This window comes from Nyctereutes procyonoides, unplaced genomic scaffold, assembly GCF_905146905.1.
Source record: "Nyctereutes procyonoides isolate TBG_1078 unplaced genomic scaffold, NYPRO_anot_genome, whole genome shotgun sequence".
Classification (NCBI taxonomy): Eukaryota; Metazoa; Chordata; class Mammalia; order Carnivora; family Canidae; genus Nyctereutes; species Nyctereutes procyonoides.
In genome coordinates this window covers 1,169,948-1,190,913 of record NW_026575047.1, presented here as the reverse complement: position 1 = coordinate 1,190,913, position 20,966 = coordinate 1,169,948, and the positions used below count along the sequence as shown (strand labels likewise).

At 47.2% G+C, this 20,966-nt stretch overlaps 1 pseudogene; it reads right to left on the bottom strand.

Annotated features, from left to right (window-relative positions):
• Positions 1 to 204: 204 nt before the first annotated feature.
• On the bottom strand, positions 205 to 20,081 carry LOC129510559 (THO complex subunit 4-like; annotated as a pseudogene).
• Positions 20,082 to 20,966: the final 885 nt, after the last annotated feature.

The window sequence follows — 20,966 nt, the reverse complement described above, 5'->3', positions numbered from 1 at the left end:
AAGAAAGAAAGAAAGAAAGAAAGAAAGAAAGAAAGAAAGAAAGAAAGAGGGAAAAAAACCTTTACATGAGTTTTTAAATCGTGTTTTAAAACATAAAAGAAACAAATCCATCACTGGCTGCGCAGCCCCAGTCCACGCCCCTTCCCGCCAGGGAGCACGAGGAGACATCTGGGTCCTGCTGCACTTGAGGATCTGCCGGTCTCTTTAGCTGGTGTCCAGCTGCGCGTCCGACTCCTCTGCAGAAAGCTGCTGCCTCGAACTCCTACCAGTGCCTCGACCTCTGCCCCGGCTCCCTCCACGGGTGCCTCTCCTGGTGCCGCGGCGGCCGCCACCAAAACCCCCGGAGCCCCGGTTTGCAGTCATCCCACCTCTGCTTGTGCTCTGCGCGGGTCTCCGCTGTGTCAGTCTGACGGGACGAGCTGAGTGTTCATGGGGCGGCCTCCACAGGGACGCCGTCGTACTGCTTCATGGCTTCCAGGGCATCTGCCTTCCGTTCAGAGTGCACATCGGCTGTTCCTAAACTGCGCCCGGAGCGGTCACGGTGTACAGCTCCTTCTTCAGAGTTCCGAATTCAGCAAAAGTTCCTGAATATCCATGTCCGACACTCCGAAATCGATCTACCTATCTATCCATCAGCTATCACCTATCAGCTACCCATCATCTATCTATCATCTATCATCTATGTATCATCTATCATCTATCTATCTATCTATCTATCATCTATCATCTATCATCTGTCACCTATCAGCCACCCATCATCTATCTAATCTATCTCTCCATCCATCATCTACCCATCATCTATCTCTCTATCTATCATCTATCATCTATCATCTCTCTATGTATCATCTATCTATACCGAGGGCGGCTTCTCCCTTCACACCGAGCGGATGACGAGGCGTGTGAAGCACTGCCCAACGGAAGGATTTCCCTTCCCTCCTGTCCTCGGCGCTCCCCGAGTGGTGCTACGGCAGACCAGTGGTCCGTTTTCAGCTATGGCACCAACATACCACGCCAACCCATGTGTGAACCAGCCTGGGCCCTCTGCTTCCTTGTCGGCTGGTCACAGGAAACACCCAACACAGGTGTGTGTTGGCAGGGTCTGGACAGCCACCCACCATACAATACGGGAGTGAGTCGAGGCCACCTGGTTAGGTGATGTGCATACATACGCCTTTCAGATCTCCCCGTGCCCATCCCAAATACACCCTTTCCATACATTGCCATCAAAGAATGAATTGCTGCTCTGTCCATCTGACTTGATGTGAGTTCGTGCATCTGAGCATATTCACAGTACGACGGGCAAGTTGGTGGCATGATGGCATCAGCAGTGGGCGGCGTGACGGTCTGATGGCATTAAGTTGGCTGAGGTGTCTCGGGGGCAGTGTTGCAACGGGCGGGGGGGAGGAGGATTCACACGGTCCCTGGGGGAGGCGGTGAATGGTGGCTGCGGGGCCGCCCCACAAAGGTGAAACATTTTTGACCTGCTCCCCACTTGATGAGGTCAAAAAGGTCAAAAGGTGTTCACCGACCTAATGTATACATTACAGTGCTAGGACCTGCTGCGACCTGCTCCAGTGAGACACCACGTCCAGCTTAGCACTATAAGCCACCTGGCCAAGCTTCTGTAGCCCCTTATGATCCTCTACGATCCACGGTGTTTGCAGAGCCCATGCTGGTGACAGGGGCAATGAGGAAACCGCCACCTCTGCATCCCTGAATCTTCCATAACAGCAGGTTCATTTCTGACCAACTCTGTTGGCCGTGGACGGGGGAGGTCAGTTTCAGGAGCTTCTAGTCTTCTCTAAGTTAATGACCCTTACTCCACAGTCTGGAGAACCAAGGTGAGCATCTCACCGGATGCTAAGCCTTTCCACCCCATGGGAGCCCCGGATGATAACCACAAAAATAAGGACTTGGGCCCAAACGCCGTTCACTCCCATGCTTCCCCGGCTTCCACCGCAGCTGGAGAACTCTAGTATTCCTGTCAGCTCAGACCCTTTCACAGCTGAAATCTACCAAAAGCCCCAGGTTTCCTCTTTCCCCAATGCAGTCACCCCGCCAAACGGCCACAGGTCATTGTAGGAAAGGACCAGCGGTATGTTTACTACACAAGACTATTCTTTCAGAGATCAGTTTGGAGATGTGCCGCCTCTTGCCTCTTCCTATCAGTAGGTTCTGGGTCTGTGAACCGATACAGATCTGGAGACTCAAGGAGGGAGCGTGACCCTCTGCCCACTGCTCTCCATCTTCTCTGACATCACAAGCTGAGAAGCCTAAAATGACTTTCCGGTTCCGTGTCTCAGTCCCTCTCTCCCCCTGCCCCCTCCTCGCTCCCCCCCTTCCCCAGGCCACCACAGAAATGTCACAATAGTTACCATTCCTATCCCTGTTGGACAAGCCACACCAGTTGCCGCTCTGGCCTTGATGCCAATTATGGTCGTAATTTCTGTCTTGCATCTGGTGTTTCGATGTGGCCAAGTGGCTTCTGTCATTCCCAAAATCCAACATTTATATGGGAAAGAGCTCCATTTTACGCAGACGTCTCTCACTGTCTGACCAAGCCCACATAAAACAGCCACCAGTGAGCTACTGAAAAACACCCAGTGCGCCCCTCACCAGCGAGTCCCCTACTCTCTTGGTGGAGGGTGTATCCCCTGGGCTGCCTTGGGAAACGTGGCCAGCTGGTGCACTCTCGAGGTCTCACTCAGTGGGGCCACTCAGACGTTTCCACCTACCCAAGCCTTGGAATCCACCCCGTAAGACACCTCCAAGGGGGTTCAGGCAACCAGCCCACTCACTGTAGTTCATCTTCATCCTTAAGCTTCCAGGTGCCTGTCCGGAAGACCCACGTATCTCCTCCAGATCCCAAATCCAGAGTCATGAGTAAGGCCTGACATCAAAAGTTCTCCCCATCCAGCCTTATAGTCTCCCCTGCCTGCTCCAATACGTTGCAATTCCATTCCCAGAAAGGTTTCTCCAAGGTCTACCAGCATGCATCAGGCAACTACTGGCAGGCCTTGTGGGTATAAGCTATTTTCCCCTGGGCCCGGTCGGTACTTCTTCATTCGACGAGTGCTAGGATCAGACCCCGGATATTGTTCTGGAGGAAGCGAGGAGCGAGGCAGGCTGATCTTGAGGCGCCCAGGACAGCACTGGGAGGCCCTGTCTCAGGGCAGAGCCTCACACGGTATCCAAGCAAGGAGACAATGCTTCCTCTGGCAAGAGGAAGGTGGCTGCTCCTTCCTACGCTGGACACACAAGGGAGTTTGAGGGTTCAAGATCCTCAGGTTCATCCACCCCAATGTCCCTGGGCCAGTTCTGAGGCTCCCTCTGTCTTTCCCTCAAGGTCTTAACTAAAGACTCGTGCCATGGCTGTGCATTTGGTCCATTCTGCAGCCCTGGCCTCCGATTTCCTACAGAGTCTGCTCCATGGCTACCACGCTCTTCGAAACAGCCATGAAGCCCCCTTATGGCTTTCACACTTCAAGCTGGCAGGTTATTGCTCTGAGTCTATCCTTGTTGTTGTTGTTGTTTTTCTGCTTTTTGGGTTTGTTTTTTTTTTTTATTTTGCCAAGAACTGCAATGAAGTCAATCGACCCCAGTAGTCTCATAATTATCATTTTCCCCAAACTGTCTATTTAGCAAAGCCTCTGCACAAAATTGTGCCTCGCCTACTCCTTTCATGCCATCCCAGTTAATCACAGGTGAAAACATCGGTAATTGTCAGGCCACTGCATCCAGGGGTTCTCACCCAACCACTTCCCTCCAGTACGGGTCTCGTGTTGCTGTTGGACCACGAATAATCCAGCTCCAAAACAGACTCCTGGAGTCTGCTCTCTAGGGCTTTTCCTGATTCCAACTGCCGTAGCCTAGAGTTTCCGGAAGGCAGAGTGTGCACTATTAGCGACAGGAAATAGATATGGGGGCGGATTCATAAGGTGGTATAAAAAGAGGTTTTTAAGTAGATAATTGCAAGATAATAAAAGAAATTCCATAATAAAGACATGAACAGTGTCAACAACTCATCGGAGAAGGGGGTTAACTGTACTTGAAGAATCAGGGACGCCTTCGTGGAGAACCAAAAAAAAAAAAAATGGCATGTACTCGTTGACTCTGCGTCAGGATCTACGTCAGGATCTACGGAAAACCCTTTATAGTTAATACTTTCAATCATCCTAGGGTGTAGGTAGCTCTGCTGGCTCCAGTTTAGATATGATAACGCTGACTAAAGTTCAGAGAATTCCCACAGATGCTAAGGGACAGAGCCAGAGGCCGTGCTATTAAACCCCACGCTAAACTTTTTTTTTTTCTAGAAAACTTGATATTGGTCTGATTTTTAAAAGATAAAGTGCTTTTTAATCAGCTGTACAAGGAGGAAGGAGACCCCAGGCAAAAAGGACGAGAGACGCATGACAAAGACATGGGAAAGGGACTCTCATGCTCTAGGACAAGAAGAAATTCGATATAAACGGGGAGCCATTTGAAGGAAGTCTTTGTTTGGGTTGCTAAAGAGAAGGTCACGGGATGGGCGGCTTATAGAACAACAGAAATGTGTTCCTCACGGTTCTGGAGGCGTGGGAAGTCCGAGATCAGGGGAACTGGTGGATTCGGTGTCTGGCGAGGGCCCCCTTCCTGGCTCACAGGTACCTCGCGGTAGAAGAGGCGAGAAGCTCTGTGGGTCTCCTCTATTAGGGGCGCTGTTCCCATCCATGAGGGTGGAGCCTCCCAGACAGAGGCCTCTGGCACTATCAGAGTGGAGAATAGGTTCAAACATAGGAATCCGGTAAGAACACGGTCTGTGGCAGAGGGTGAGCAGGATGGGAAAGAACTAATGGTACAGAAAGGGTGAGTGGATTTCGCATGAGGGGGTCTAAAACTGAACACGAATCATGGCCCTGATGATGGGCAAGGGACCTAAAGAAGCTTGTGCCCCTTCGCTTCCATTATGCGCCTCTTTCTCCCCCTGGGGCCCAAGTGCCAGATACCCCCCTTGTCTCCTACCACTTGGGGCAAGTCTCTCAACCTCACTACCCTATTTCTCTAGTATAACCTGGACATATAACCTGGACCTGCCTACTTTTAAAGCTGGTTATAAAGATGAAACGAGGTCGTGCAAGTACAGTATCCAACAGCCGCCTTTAACTTACATCCATGTAACTGTAAGCTCTTGTCCAGAGATAGACGTGCGAGGAAAGCCAGAGAAGAAATATGTGAAATCCCACTTTCGATAACTGGTATCTGTCCCTCGGTGAGAAGGGAGGTGTGAATCTGCTGTCCCCGTGTCCCGTCCCCCCGCCTCTCAGGGTGGGAGCCTCTCCCAGGCAAGGAGCCACATGCACCTGAATGAATGAAACAAGGTTCGCCTTCGATGAACGTTCAACAAATGTTTGTCTCCACCTTTGCTATTATTTGTTCTCCCCTCCACCCTCTTCACCCTGCCAGCAGGCTGCAGTCTCTGACAACAACTGATCTGTCAGATTTGCTATCTGGCAGAGAGATAGGTGGCCTACGCTGGGGACTTAGCCCGCCCTGGCTTACGGGGGAGTCGCAGATCTACCGTTAGTTGTTTCCTTTATGGCAGTTTAGAGGCAGCTACTCCCTAAGTAGGAGTATCTGCTCAAACCAGAATCTGTCCCTGACTTCCTGCCGCGTTACCCTCCCCTACACCACCCAGGGTCAATGTCCATCTGCATAAATGCAACTGTAGGTCTAACCTCATCCCCACGTCCCCTTGAAAAGTCCCACAGAGAATGAGAATAAAGGATGCGTGAATCCCAACCTCTCTACCCCTTATTTAAATCCCACTTCATACCCTGGCCTGGAGCTAATCTCTCCCTATGACTATCGGCAGGGAAAATATCCTTCCCCGTCCCCAGAAATTCCATCCCCCCACAAGGTGTGATCTGATCCCAGACCCTGGCAGTCCGCATGACCCAACAGTCCATTCCTAAAATGCTCGTTTATTCCAGGTTAGTCAACTCCGGGTGTCAGATGTCAGTGTTTCTGCCAGGAATAGGCTGCGCTATCCAAAGCTGATCCCAACCCTCCCCCCAGTCTTTCCTCCAGCACTTGGTGAGAAGAAAATCAAGCCAACACATCCCTCTCATGTGGTCTGCCCTCCACTCCCCGTCTCCTGGGAGCAAATGCTTAGACGACAAAACACGCAAACATTTCCCTAAAACAAAAAAAATGTTTGCACGTAGAGAAATTTAAAATTTGGGAAACAAATACCTTGCACAATTTTCAGGGGCACCAAATATATGTCTAATGCAAACTGCGAAGCAAATGACTTCGTATCATCAGCAGCATCTACATCTGGGTGATTCCACTGTCAACTGGGTCCTCGTCAAGAACTCAACGTGGGTTTTGGGGTTTGTCTTGGGATGTGCGGTGTCTACGTCAATGAAATTAAAATGTCCACCAAAATCCTCTCTCCCAGAAAAGGAGAACTATGACCTAAAGACAAAACAAGTCAAGCCTCCATGCTAAAAGGCAGAGTCCACACCTATTGCCTGAAACACTGCCCCAAACCCTCAATTGATGTTAGTTTTTTTTTTAATCATCGTAACTGTCATTTTTTATTGCCTCACTTCATGTCATCCTCCCAGCACATGCAACGCGTCCAAAAACAGATCCTTGTTCTCTTTTGACTTCCAGAGTCAAATGAAACAAAAGAGATCATCACCTCCGCCCCTAACTTGTGCAGGGGTTTGATCCCGAGATGCTCTCAATAGGACACATGTTGCATGAAGGTCCAAGTTACAGGGTCATAGTGGTTTGCAAATCAGTCCACTTTGCCAAGAGCCCTTCGTGGAAGAGTTACCACTCTCGTGGCCTGGACCAGGTCACACTCAAAGCTCGGTGGAATGTAAAAGGATCTCTAGTGCAGAGAATTCGTGGATGTTTGTACGAGAGAGAAATACAAGAAAGCTAACTGAGCCCTTTTTCATGGAATTCAAACAGCAATGCTCCACCTGAAATCATGAGCTTATTCCAATGATCTTTTCATTTTAGCCCGTGTAGCTCGCATTCTGTGACATCTGAAAGAGTTGAGACGAGTGCTAGGCACATTTAATATTTCGCTGGAAGACCAGAATCTCTGGACGTTAGAGTTGGTGCACACACGCGCACACACACACTAACAGAGCATCTTCCCTGCCACTCACGATGGGGCCTGGCAGCTGGTGGGGCAACTAACTGGTGGGGGGAAGTGAATGGATTTTGGACAGAGCTGCCGAATCCGAGTCAAGCACCTCAAGTTACTGGCCCTGCGATTCCGGTTGAGTTACTTCTCCGCTCTGAATTTCGTTTTATCAGCCATAAAATGGAGCTGGTAACACCTACCTCGTGGATATGCAGTGAGGCGTATACGTGGAAATCTCTCAACATTCCTTCGGGTGTTGCACAAATCACATGGGGTCATGTTGATGCGATGGGGGATGTTACGGTGATTTGAATGCGGACGACCTCAAGTTTCATCCTCATTCTACCACCTGACCCTTATGAGTATCCGAGCCCTCATCTATAAGATGGAACATGCACACCACCTTCGTACGGTTTCTGTGGCGACCCATGAGGTGCCTATAAAGCAGTTAGCGTCTGACACACAGAAGCACCTATCATTAGACACTTGGTAATGAAGCTGATGTTCCTTCCCAAGTCCTTAATGAGACCCAGCTGCGGGCTGGGCACCTTGTCTTGTGCTCGGCCTGCAAGCGGGAAAGTCATCTTCTGGCTCTGAAGGGACTCACCCTGTAGTGGGGGATATTTTACTTCCCATCCCCAAAAGATGTAAGAGGCTTCTCGTTGCCCAGGAAATAAAGGGCAGGTTCTTTGTTTGGCGTTGGAACCATTCCTCTCTCTGACTCCACCCTACCACCGTGTATGTTCAATCAAACTAAATCCCCAGTGTTTGGGTCACTACTCGTGTAAGTCAGGCTCTCCAGAGGAACAGGAGCAGGAGATGTATCACAGGGACTGGCTCATGCAATTACACGAGCTACGAAGCCTTATGACCTGCCATTGGTAAGCTGCAAAACCAGGGAAACCACCGGCATAACTTAGCCTGCGTCTAAAGGCGCCAAAAACAGGGGCACCCTAATGTTGGAGGGCTGGAGCACACGGAGGTCGCGGCTGAAACAGAGCAAATCCTCCCTTCCTCCCTCCAGCAGGGATTGGATGGGGCCCCCACACACCGGTGAGGGCAATCTTCTTGACTCAGTCTACAGATTCAAACGCTAACCTCTTCTAGAAACACCCTCACAGACACATCCAGTAATAATGTTTTTACCATCTGCTCAGGCATCTCGCAGACCAATCAAGTGGACAAATGAAATGATCACATTCGTGTTGGACTCTCCACCTGAAATATACCTCACCCCTTTGTCTCTAAGTCAAAAGCCCGCACTTCCTTCATAGCCCAGCCAGGATGATCTCTACTGTGAGCATCTACTTCTCTGCTTCCATCTGTGTCCCTTGAAGAACGACCTCTTCTCTACGCCTGTTCTGGTAGAGCTGCAGATGCCACTCCTCGGCCACAAAATGAGTATGACGTTACCTGGTTCAACTCAAAGAAAGAACAGCACTGCCCCCCTCACCTTAAAGAGTAGTTAGGGGTAGGCACGTGACCCAGTCCAGGCTGATAAGAATGACACCTGGGGTTCCTGTGGAACCACTCAGAAAGAGAATTTCCTTTTGCACTGGGGTTATTAAGGTAGCCGTGAGTCAACAGCAACAAAAACCATCTTACCTACACGAACACCCACCTCAGAGGAAAGCAGAGCTGAGACATGAGGAGAAGCCAACTGCCGGTGTCGTCACCGACAACTTGGATGGATACCCCTCGACTTCGAGTCAGGGAAGCCAATCCATTTCCTACTTCATCATCGTTACTGTTCAGTCTCTATCACCTGCCATCAAGAATATGCTGCTGACCAAGACCATAGCATTTTTTTTTGAGGTTCTATTTAGAGAGAGAGAGAAAGAGAGAGATAGCAAGTGAGGGGAGGAGCAGAGCAAGAGAGAGAATCCCAAGCAGACTCTGCTCCACTCAGTGTGGAGCCCAACACAGGGCTTGATCTCGTGACCCTGAGATCATGACCTGAGCCAAAAATCAAGAGTTAGATGCCGAACTGACTGAGCCACCCAGAGGCCCTAGACTCACAGCTCATTTATATTTGTGGCTCTTATGAAGCGCTGGGATGGGTTTTTGCCCACTGTAGGTGCCCAGTACACGTTATGTTGGATTAATCTGTAACTCATGGAATGAAATGTACTAGATTCCAAACGGCACTCAACCTAACAGTCACCCCGGCACATTAAGGCCAAGATAACACATCTGAGCCAAATGATCTATTTGTGATGACTATTCAGACATTCAGTTTCTCTAGAGCCCCAAATAACCTGTTCTTTGCATAATCACCTACCTAGATAGAAAACCATATTTTTCCAAGTGTTTTTAAACATTTAAAAATTTAAACAATTAAAAATTTAATTCCAGTATAGTTAGCAGTGTTTAATCCTCATTTTAGAAATGAGAGGATTTGGAAAGGTAAATGGATTTCCTACAGTGTCACAGGAAGTGAGCAGAAGACTGTGGTGGAACCTTCTGTGATTCCAAACTTGGTGAATCCAAAGGACTAGAGGTCTTTTGTCTTGTTCTGTCTTCAGAGTCGGGGTAAAAGTAAGAAATTTTGGAGTCACCCAGCTGGAGTTGAAACCATACGTCTACCAGCTGTGAAGCACTGCTTGAGAGTCTAGTGCATACGAAGTGCCAAATAAATGCAAAAGTTTTTATTATTTCCATTAATACACATTTTGGTGATTTCCCAGTCCACCAGAAATTCTAGATTGACTCAGGAATCTTAGGGGAGCTCTATCTAGATGTGTCTGCATTACATGTGAGATTTCTCTATCTCAGAGGAGAACAAATTCTCCATCAGACGTCCCAATGGGAAAAATATAAAGTATAAGTTCCTGGTGCTTGTGCCATGATTAATTTCCCACCCATTACTCCTAGAATTTCTTCATTCATAATACAGTGAAACATTCCTGTGCTCATTGAGGGGAGAATATTATTTGGTTACTGCTCTAGATTTGCTAAGTTTCGTTAGTTTTAGAATCTAATTTAGTTTGAAGCTTTATAAGTTACAGTAACTTCTCAATAGATTGAGGGAATTTGATGACTGTGGATGAATAAGAAAATGGGCCAATAAATATAAAACTTAACCCTGTAAACCTGAAATGGCTTCAGAAATTCTTGCCTCAGGTTGGCGGGATATTAAAGGACAAATGCCTCCTTCATATGACTCTATGTCTCGTGATTGTCCTAACTAAATGTCAAAGGAAAGACCCGTATAGAAAGCAGCAACCAAATAGACATGAATAAAGACAAGGTTTTCTGACCCACCAAAAAGGTTACTTGGAGCCATTGTAGACAGGTTTTATTATAAAAGCTTAATTTAATTTCTTTTGGTTTAGTCTAGCTAGACCAAAACTGATTAGTTTGTAAATGTTTTAAAAAATAAACACAGCCGATGACTTAAAAAAATTCTTACAATGTGAGCCCAAATTTAAAATATGATATTGAAATTGAAAGCATGCCAACACACCAAAAGGGAAGATCCCTTTCTCCCCAAGGGGAGAAATATTTTATTGCTTTAATTGTTAACATGGTTTCCCTGTGACAAAGGTGTCTCCCCAGATAATTAGGTCAAAAGGTGAAGAAGAAAAGTATATCAGAGGAAGGGAATTAACATACGACGAGCATCTACTTCATGCCAAGGATTGTGCATGATGCTAAACACACCTGAGCGCCTATTGTTTGTCCCAAAACCCTTTAGCTAGATGTCCTCGCTCTCCACAAAGGGCCTTCGAGCACCAGAGGAACCGAACTACGTCCTTCTCATTAATAAATGGCAGTGGTGAGACCCATATAAAAAAAATTAGTGTTATGATTAAAAAGCAAAACAAAAACCTCCAGAGCTCAATTCTTTGCCTATTTATCAAAGTTCTCACAAGTCAGTCATTTGTGTTTGACCTTAGGAAATTCTTTATAGTGATGCGGGCAGAGGTTAGCTGTTTACCAAACTGTTCCCCTCTTCTACACATGGAAGTTGCCAGCCGCCCTTGGAGCTGTGCCGCCACGTGACCGGGTGGGAGCCCAAGGAAGGTGGTGGAAGGGGCAACCGACATCCCCGGGCCTGGTGCATTAGGACTGCCCACCGATCCTCCCCGCTTTCCCTATTACCTTATCTCCCAACCATACTCAGATGGTCTAGCAGAGGACTCCGAGGCTCAGTGGGTGCTGGAGCACCTCGGTGGAAAAAGGCCTGGGGAGTCGTGACTCCCCGGAGCAGAGCCATGACGTCAACGGGCACTGGGTTGTGTCATGCATGGAAGATCTTTCTTAAATCAAGTCTTTGAGACTCATGGCTCATTTTTTATGGCTGCTGGTCTTCCCTGACTGACACATGATACACCATTTATTCGTATACTTAATATTTATATATTTACATATATCAGGTAGACTTAATATTTTTATTTAAATGCATCTACTTTTTTCTTAAAACTATTTATCATAGCATTATTTACTACATTTTAGATTATTTTACTTTACTTTATTGACTCCACTGCAGACCCGACGTACTGATGAATTCTTTTCTATCACGTGAAAATGAAATCGAAGTTTGCTGTATAAAGCTCCTGTGAGCCCCGTAGCTAGATATTGCGCTACTCTAATCACTTCCCTGTGCCTGGCCAGGTAGTTGGCCCCTTCCTCACCCAAGGCCTTGAATATCCGGAGTGAATGTCTGGGCCACCCGGATGGCTCGGTTGGTTGAGCGTCTGACTCTGGATACTGGCCCCGGTCATGACCTCAGGCTCGTGAGATTGAGCCCTATGTCGGACTCCACTCTGGGCGCGGAGCCTGCTTCAGATTCTCTCTCTCCCTCTGGCTCTCCCCCCACTTGTGTGCACACCACACACACTTTCTCTCTCTCTCTAAAGAAAGAAGAAGAAGAAGAAGTGAATGTTCCTTTCGGGAGATGCACATGGAGGCGCCATGTCATCCCAACTCAACAACTGCTCTTTAAGTCAAGGCCCAGCTAGAGCAGATGGACCTGAGCAGGACCCCCCAGAGCTGCTCTGGCTTAAAATGTAGCAAAAGTCTCTTGGCAAGAGATGGAAGAACTGTGGCCAGAGGCCTCTCCTGATGGCTCTGACCTCAGCCCTATGGTTGCTGTGGTCCCCTAGGACCTACTGAGGACTGGACACGCAAGAAGAGTGCAGCTCCCTACCTGTCGGCCTTGGGGCAGCCAAGGCAGCTCCGCTCACGCCCTCCTATGTTCCTCACGCCGATGGGCTCAACCCGCCTGGTGTTCCACAGCACACTCAGGCATCTGCCCCAGAACTGCATCGCTCCAGCCGGCAAGGAAAACCTTCTAAGCCCAAGACTAATGTTCTGAACACTACCTCCTGGAGGACAAGGACCATGTTCTAATTACCTCGGATTCCCCAGAAAATCGCAGAGCGCGGAACAGGCACTAAATGAGCACTTGCTAAATTGAACATCGAAGGTTGATCTGCTCAGAGGGGAAAGAAGGAAGAGTTTTCATGTCACCTCATAGTGATTCACTCCCAAAGAGAGAAACCGCTTAAGAATTCCACGAAAATAAATTAGAGATTTTCGGCAGGCGAATAAGTGATAACCGAGTTTTCCTTCCTGGGAAGGAAACACAGAGCTGTGTTTGAAACCCCACTGTAAGTATTAGATGACTCCGAGGTCCAATGTACGTAAGACAGAGCTGGCATTTACAAGGAGCGGGCTGCTACTAAAACTCAACTGCATCTACCCACGTACACACACGCACGTACACGCGTGCACGCACACGCACACACACTGCCACTTCATTAACTCAGTTAAATCTGCCAGGGCTCGGTGGTGATGCTCTGAATTGTCCAATGTTGAAAATCAGGACGCCTACCCAAAACAAGAGAAAAGAGGAAAAGAAAGACAGAAAGAGTTTTCAATACAAAAAAAAAAAAAAAATACGTGACACAAAACCTACACCTGGCGAGTCTCCAGGACGGCGAAGCGCTAAGCATTTGCTCTAACCCCAGACATCTTTTCTATATAGGCTTCCTGTGCATTTTTCCCACTCTGTTATTTATGGAAAGAGGGGGAAGCAGATGAACTCTTACCATGGCAACCCTTGCAGAGCAGATTACACCTAATACTATCTGTCAGTGGTTAGATAGAGAGGAGTTCTCACCAGGAAAAATAAAAAAAATGCACTTGGCTTGATTATATGAGTATTTAACATCCATCAGGGAAAACATACAAAGCAATTAAAAGAACGCTTACTTTGTCCCCCCCAAGTGTTAAAACAAAGCTCTAGGTTTGTCTTTCTTTTTAATAAAATCCTCACCTCTGTGGAGGAACTGACAAGTGTGCATAATTGGCCTATGGTGCCTTCGTGGGATGGCCAGGTCCTAACATTGCATGAAGACTGAAGATAATGAGTAGGTTTAAGATTTCTTTCCAGTGCTTTCCATCCAAAATGAAAAGGCTCCCTCCTCAGCTGTTGTTTCCTTCAGGTGTTTATCCCCAGGTCACCACGGATGTAGTTGGCCATTCATTAGGTCGCTGCTGTTACCGGGCCCAGTTCCCTTTCAGCCTCTCCCTCTCTTTCCCTGCCCACCCCTTCCCCCAGCCTGTGGCCTTGTGGTCTTCCAGAGGCCAGCAAACACCCCTGTTCTCTCTCTTGGTTTTGCTTTTAATTACCTTCTCTGGGCTCTGGCTTGCTCTGTTTTTGAAAAGCCTCATGGAATTGCCTGTGAAATATAAATACTGTCACCCCACAGGAACACAAACCCCAGGGAAACCTGTCTGGTGGAGCGGCACGGCGTCAGCGCTGCGGTGGGCGGCAGGCGAGAAGACAGGCCTTCATTCTCTGGTCATCAATCCGCAGTTGGAACACACAGAGCTCTTGCCAGAAAGTCCTAGCCTCCAGGAGTTGCCCAAACAGAACGTCACGTTTTCAAGGGTTCGATGAATCAGAAACCCTGTGCAGACGTACTCAGGAGCACACCTCTCTTCTGATTGTTGACAGCGTTCATCGATTCATTCGGAAAGCATTTTTGAGTGACCCCGTGCCAGGGACTGTGCTGGAACACAATAGTGCCTATTAATTTCTGCAATCTCTGTTTAGACTTTAATTCCTCTAGAGAGCATTCTCTAACTTCTGCGACTGCGTCAGGTACCCTCTGTGTTTCCCTGGCACCCCCAGTTTGATCATAAGATAGCGCCGATTATTTTTGCGATTGACTTCTTTTTGTAATAGTCACGATAAGTTAAGCTTCGGGTGCAAATAAGCTCCCAAATTTCCATAGCTTAACAAAGCCATATTTCTCACTTAAGTCACCATCCAGTGTGAACCAGGTGACCCTATAGTCATGCTCTTATCTAAGAACCCATCAAGGGATCCAGGCTGCTTCTACCCTCAACTCTTTTATTCAGAATCCTTTGCTTTGAGCTAAAGAAATGCATAGAAGAAACAGAGGAGGGTCTTGGGGTAGGGGGAATCAAGACCAGAGAGATGCCCCACTCATTTGTAACTGCCTCAAAAGAGTTAAGAATTGGCTGGAATTAGTGACATTGACACCATCCAAATTGAGGATGGGAAATGTGGAGGAACATATGGATATTTAGTGAGAAATATCACACTCTGCCCCCTAGATGCAAAATTAAATTATAAACTCTTTGAGGAGAGAGATTGATTATGTGAGAATGTTTGAGCACGACGGCATGTTTGTACCTGGTAGGAATTAACCAACAGGCACAGAAAAATCCAAGAAGACTCATGTGCAAGCTCGTTATTAATAAGAGTTCGAAATTTTTCCCTGACACAAGAACGACATTAAAAATCACTTTTATTGCTAACATGCCATTTGCAAGAAACAAATGCAAGATGTAAGTCTTAAAAAAAGACAAGTATACACAAAGGAGGAAAACCAGTAAGGGTGTGGGAGTGTAAAAGAATTCCTTTACTTTGGAGAACCATATGGCAATTTCTTACAGAGTTATACATCTACCTATGACTTAGCAATTCCACCCCAGGTATTTACCCCAGAGAAAGAAAGGCATCCACCCCCACAAAGAGGACTGCGCAATTTTCTTAGGAATTCTTAAGAGATTTGCTCATAATAGGCAAAAACTGGAAACAGCCCAAACGTCTCGAAATGCACTGTAATATAATCATAGAATATTGCACGCCATAAAATCAAATGAAACGCTGCTTGTGCAAGAACATGAAAGAACCCCCAACACAGCATGTTGAAGACGAGCCAGACACAAAAGAGTACAGACCGTACAACCCAATTTACATGATGTCTACAAACAGGCGAAACTAATGATAGAAATCCCAAAGCACCTACCTTGGTGGCAAGTGAAATTTCTATCGTAAAGGTCATAAAAAAAGATGTCTAAGGTAGTGAAAGCGACCTGTACCTTGTTCGGGGTGCGCACAGGTTTATACAACTGTCAAAACTTCTCAAGTTGAACCCTTAGGATGCATGAATTTTATTCTGTGTAAATAATACATCATTATGACACCAAGGAAAGAAACCTGTCAGGACCTAGGAGTGCATGTTCAGAGGTGTTCAAAACTGCTCAAAAATACTTGTCAAGCAGAGGCATCTGGATGGCTCAGTCGGCTCTTGATTTTGGCCCAGGTCATGATCTTGGGCTCGTGGGATCCAGCACCGAGTTGGGGTTCTCGGTCAGCAAAGCATCTGCTTAAGATTCTCTTCCTCTCCCTCTGCCCTTCCCCTCACTTGCATGTGTTTTCTCTCTCTCTCTCTCAAAAAAAAAAAATACTTGTCAAACTTTTCTGAAAGCCCCTAATGAAGATATACATCATATCCATGGAGAGGACGTCTCAATCTCACAAAAGTAACAATTCTCGCCAAAAAATTCTGCATATCCTATGAAATTGCACTCAGAGTCTCAACACCCGTTTGTGCGACCTTTCTCTCAAGCTCCGCACCTTCACCTGGAGGTCGAATAGTTATGCCAAACTCAAAAAATAAATCAACAGATTCCTGACCTTCCACCCAAACTGCTCTGCATATGATCCCCCACTCTCGTTGCTCCATCCTTGCAATTGTTCAAGTAAAAATACCTGAAGTCAAAATACTTTGATACTCTTCTTTCTTTAAGTCCCCAAACCCCAACCAGAAGGCTCTATTTTCTCAGCCACTTGCGCTGCTACCACAGTGACGTGAGACACCACCATTTCTTTGAGTCGCTAGCAGTGGCCTTACAACAGGTTACGTTGAGCAACTTGCTTAACTGCTGTTAAAGAACAATCCCCAAATACGAGTGACCTAACACGATAAAAGTTGATGTTTATCTCAGGAAAAGCTCAAAGCAGATGCCCCTGAAGCTGGTGGTTCTCCCAGGAGATACTCTCCCCCCAGCTGTACTATAGAAACCCCAGGCCTCTTCCTTCTGATGGGCACTACAATTTCTAGGATTTGGGGGCCTCCAGAGGAAGTGACGTAATCGCCTGTGGCGACTACATTGGACAGAGCCCAGCACATGGCAAGTTAGCTGAAAGGGATCCCGGGAAACGCAGAAGAACACACCGAACAGAACGCCGGCCACAAAGGCCTTCCCACCCGGGTGTTGGTCTCTCTACACCTATTCTCCACACGGGAGCCAGAGCTAACCTCCTGACCGTGAATTAGATCATGTCGCTTCTCCATTTATAATCTTACAGAATAGCCTGTTTTACTCAGACTTCAGGCCAAAGATCCTAAAATTTCCCTGGGGATCTGCAATTCCAGAAAACCCACATTGGCGCTCTCATCCCATTTTCTGCTTCGCTCTGTGGCTCCGCTCTAGTCCAGCCACACTGGATTCCTATAGTTCCTCCGAGATGCTGGGCACGCTCCCAGCTAAGGGCTTTGGTCTGTCCAGGCCCTTTGCCTGGGAGACGCTCCCGGATAACTGCACGGATACCCCCTCGTCTTTTTCAAGTCTTTGCTCATTTGCCCTCATGTTAATGAGGCCAACCCTGAACATTCCATCTACTGAGGCCACAACATGCCCACTGCCTTCCTGGAACTCCCAACTCGTATTCCTTTTCTGGTGTCCCCAACTCCTATTCTCCCTATTCTCCCTTTATATGTTTGCTTATTTATTTATTTATTATTAATAATAAATTTACTTTTTATTGGTGTTCAATTTGCCAACATACAGAATAACACCCAGTGCTCATCCCGTCAAGTGCCCCCCTCAGTGCCCGTCACCCATTCACCCCCACCCTCCGCCCTCCTTCCCTTCCACCACCCCTAGTTCGTGTATTTTTTAATAAACAATTCTCACTACCACCTAATTTAATATGTACAATTATTATCACCCCCATTTTACAGGTGAGAAACTGAGGCACAGAGAAATGTAACCACGTGCAAAGTTGCTTTCTGAGCAAACATCTGAGAAGTAGCGCAGCTCACCTTCAAATTCTGCTAGTCTGGCTCGAGGGTCCGTGTGAACAACCCCTAAACTCATCGGCCTCTCCTCTCAGTATCCCTCGAGCTGTTCTAATCCATACTTCAATCTCTTGAACCAGGTGCTATTAGTAGATACGTTTATCTGATAGATGAGGAAACGGAGGCAAAGTTAGAGAGACTTTCCCAATGCCGCACAATGAGATATAGGGTCAGGTTTGATTGAGACATTTTGTCCCTAAAACTTCACTCCTAAGTCCAATGTCTATTATTCTGACGATCCTACTGCATGAAATCACCTCTGGATAGAAATAATAAATCTCCTCTTTATTGTCATAAAAAAAATCACAAGGTTTGCTTCAGGGCTGATTTTTTAAAGTGCTGCACATACCATGTTCCTGAGTGAATGCCCAACCACATGATACTGTACCGCGTACTCCCCAACCACTCAATTACTTCATGTTCATAAAGCCTAAACCGCCCACCCCAAATCCTGTGGTCTTTCCTCTCCATGTGGTAAGCTCTCAGTCAATTAGATGTTCATATCCCTTTAATTCAAAGTTTTTATTGACTTGAACTATTTCCCAACTGAGCGCACCCAAGTACCACTGAGGACTGACATCTGAACAGGTTTACGTGGATTTCCGTCCAGGTTTCAATCACTCTAGTTTCTACGTCTGTGGTCCTTAGAGCCATTTGGTACCTACAGTGTGAGAACAATGACTTGAGTCCATCAGTGGATCCCAGGGTCCACCCACCAGCAGTGGCACTCAAGGACTTGTCGAGAAAAGTGGGAAAACTGGTTGTACTCCTGAATGCTGCTTCTCAAAAGGATATTCTGGCTGGGATCTTCTTCGTACAGCTGCTAGGAAAGGTATCTAGACATCAAAGCAAATATCCAACCACTTAAACTTCCTACAGATTTGTGGTTGGACCCAGTCTACATGTGCCCTTGGGTTAACCATGGGTCTTCTCTTATCATTTACTTGCTTTGAGTAGAAAGATACCTAAATTGCTTCAGCCCTGAGAGAGAGCCTGTGTGGATGGATCGTCGAGGTAGTTGCCCAGGGATTCTGTGGGCAGCCAGGCCAAGGATGACTGTTTGTATGAAACCCCCGGAGTGCACTACTTGCCCACCTGGCCTCTTGATGCAGTCGTCTCTTACTCTCTGTGTGGCTGCTTCTCTGCTTGAGAAATACTTTTCTCTAATTCTATGTGATTCCATAAATGATGCTGCCCCACATGCCCCACATGCTGATGCACAAAGGCGAGCCTCTAACACACACTGCTGGTCCGAAGGGCTGGACATTGGGGCCGAAACATAGGGATGAGCCTGTCACCCAAGCAGCATTCGAAGAGGAAAGACTAGATGAGCAGCAGAAAGGCATTACACGATGTACATCACTTGCCCGTTGCTGCACGACACATTACTCCAAGACCTCGAAGCATAAACAGTACACATCTCAGAGCTGCTGTGTGTCAGGGATTGGGCACGCCCTAGTTGGCTCACCCAGCTCAGGGTCCCTTAAAAGACTGGAATCAATTGTCAGGCAGCGACTCATTTATCTCAAGTCTCACTGAAAGAATATATGCTTCCAAGCTCTCTCATTGGCTGTTGGCAGGGTTTGGTTCTCGGGGACTCTTGGACCAGGAACTCAGTTCCACACTGGCGGTTGCTCAGACACCACCTTCAGTTTCTTGCCACTTTGACCTCTCCATATGGAAGCTGGCTTCCCCGGAGTGAGCAAGTCAGAAGTCAAGAAAGGTAGTACCAGCCAGAAAGAGAGTGGGGGTAGAACAAAAGCCATCGCCTCTTACTACTAATCTCGAAAGCAACAGCCCATTACCTTTGGCATACTCAGTGCATTTAAAGCAAGTCACTAGGTCCAGGCCATACTCCAGAGGAGGGGATTATACCAAGGGATGATGACCAGGAGACGGACATTCCCCGGATTCATTCTGGAAGGCTGGCTACCGCAATCATGTGTCCATATATTTGTACCCCAAGCTGATGCTAATTTGCTTTGGGCAAACAAAAGTATCCTCCCCTCCCACAGATCAGAGGCAACCCAGATACAGCCATATCAAGAAAAAAAAAAAAAAGCACCCCCTCCTTAGAGAATCCATCCTTGAGCCATGGCTTGACCCGCAGAGACAGTCCTTGAGCAGGACACACACTATAAAACTGAAAGTAGCAAGTCTGTGTACGCTACTGCCTCATTTAGTGTCCGAGTCAATTCTAGGTCAAGGAATGCTACCTTGGAGGTGAGTAGCAGCCTGTCCTGTTGGAGAAGAGTGAAGGTTTTGGAAGAGAATACAGTTAATGTAACATCATTCTTTAAATGAGATGCTGCCAAGGAACTGCTCTGAAACTGAATCGCTAGCTTTAAAGCCCCAAGCAAATGTAAGGAAATGTCTAGTCTGGTGAATCCAAACAACATATCCCACCCAATAGCAGCCCTTCATCGGAACACCCGATAAATGGCCGCAGACTCCCATGCCACCTTTATTCAGCCAAGCTTTATTAAGCACCACTTTTGTACCGGGTACTTTCCAGCATATGAAGTCATCGTGCCAAATAAAAGTAATAGTGTCAGATATGGGTTAGCCTTTCACACGAGGGCTGTATAATCGGACATCTATGTGGACTCGAATGTTCCCACATTTCTCTTACTCCAAACCGTCTCCCTGAAACCCGCAAAGGAGGAGAGCTAACTCGAGGCCTACAACGTGCCGTATGCTATGCTAGGTAGTTTATCTATCTCGTTGAGCTAGTGAACAAGAAAATATAGACACACTAAGAGGCCAAGTTTCTGGAGCCACCGTCCTCCGTGTAGTGCTTAATGCCCAAGATGCTTTCATTTTTTAGCTCCATCTCAACACAAGGCTCCTTTCTGGCTGCTTGGAGGAAAAAGAGATTGAAGGATTGTGCCATGTGTTTCACTGCCTGAGCTGGAAGTGATCTGTGTCATTTAGGCTTACAACCCATTGTCCAAAATTATTCCTATGGCTTAACTAGGCTCCAAAAGGGCTGAGAGGTGTGGTCTTCTGTGGCCCAGGAGGGTATGGTAAGCCCTGCTAACGCCACTACCACGTCCACGTTCTCTCTCCCCAAAGAGGCTGCTAGGTCTCGAAAGGTGTAGTTTTCCGAGACGATCCAGCAAAGCCTGGATTAGAATCTCTGTCAGTCTGGCTCCAAAACACAAGCTTGGTTTTGCTTTGCTTTCCGCCACAGCATCCTGCCACTGGGTGGAACCATTCTTTTGGGAATTATCTTGCTAAGATATTCATTTCCAAATGACATGCAATAAACAAGGCAGTGTTTAAAGCCTCAAACGCAACCCTATCCCAAGGGAATGAGCTCTCTCCTATATCTGAGCATCTCTCACCTGGACTTTACCTCTCTTGTGTCACTTCACATGCTCCACCCACCCACAGACCCTCTGAAAATGCTG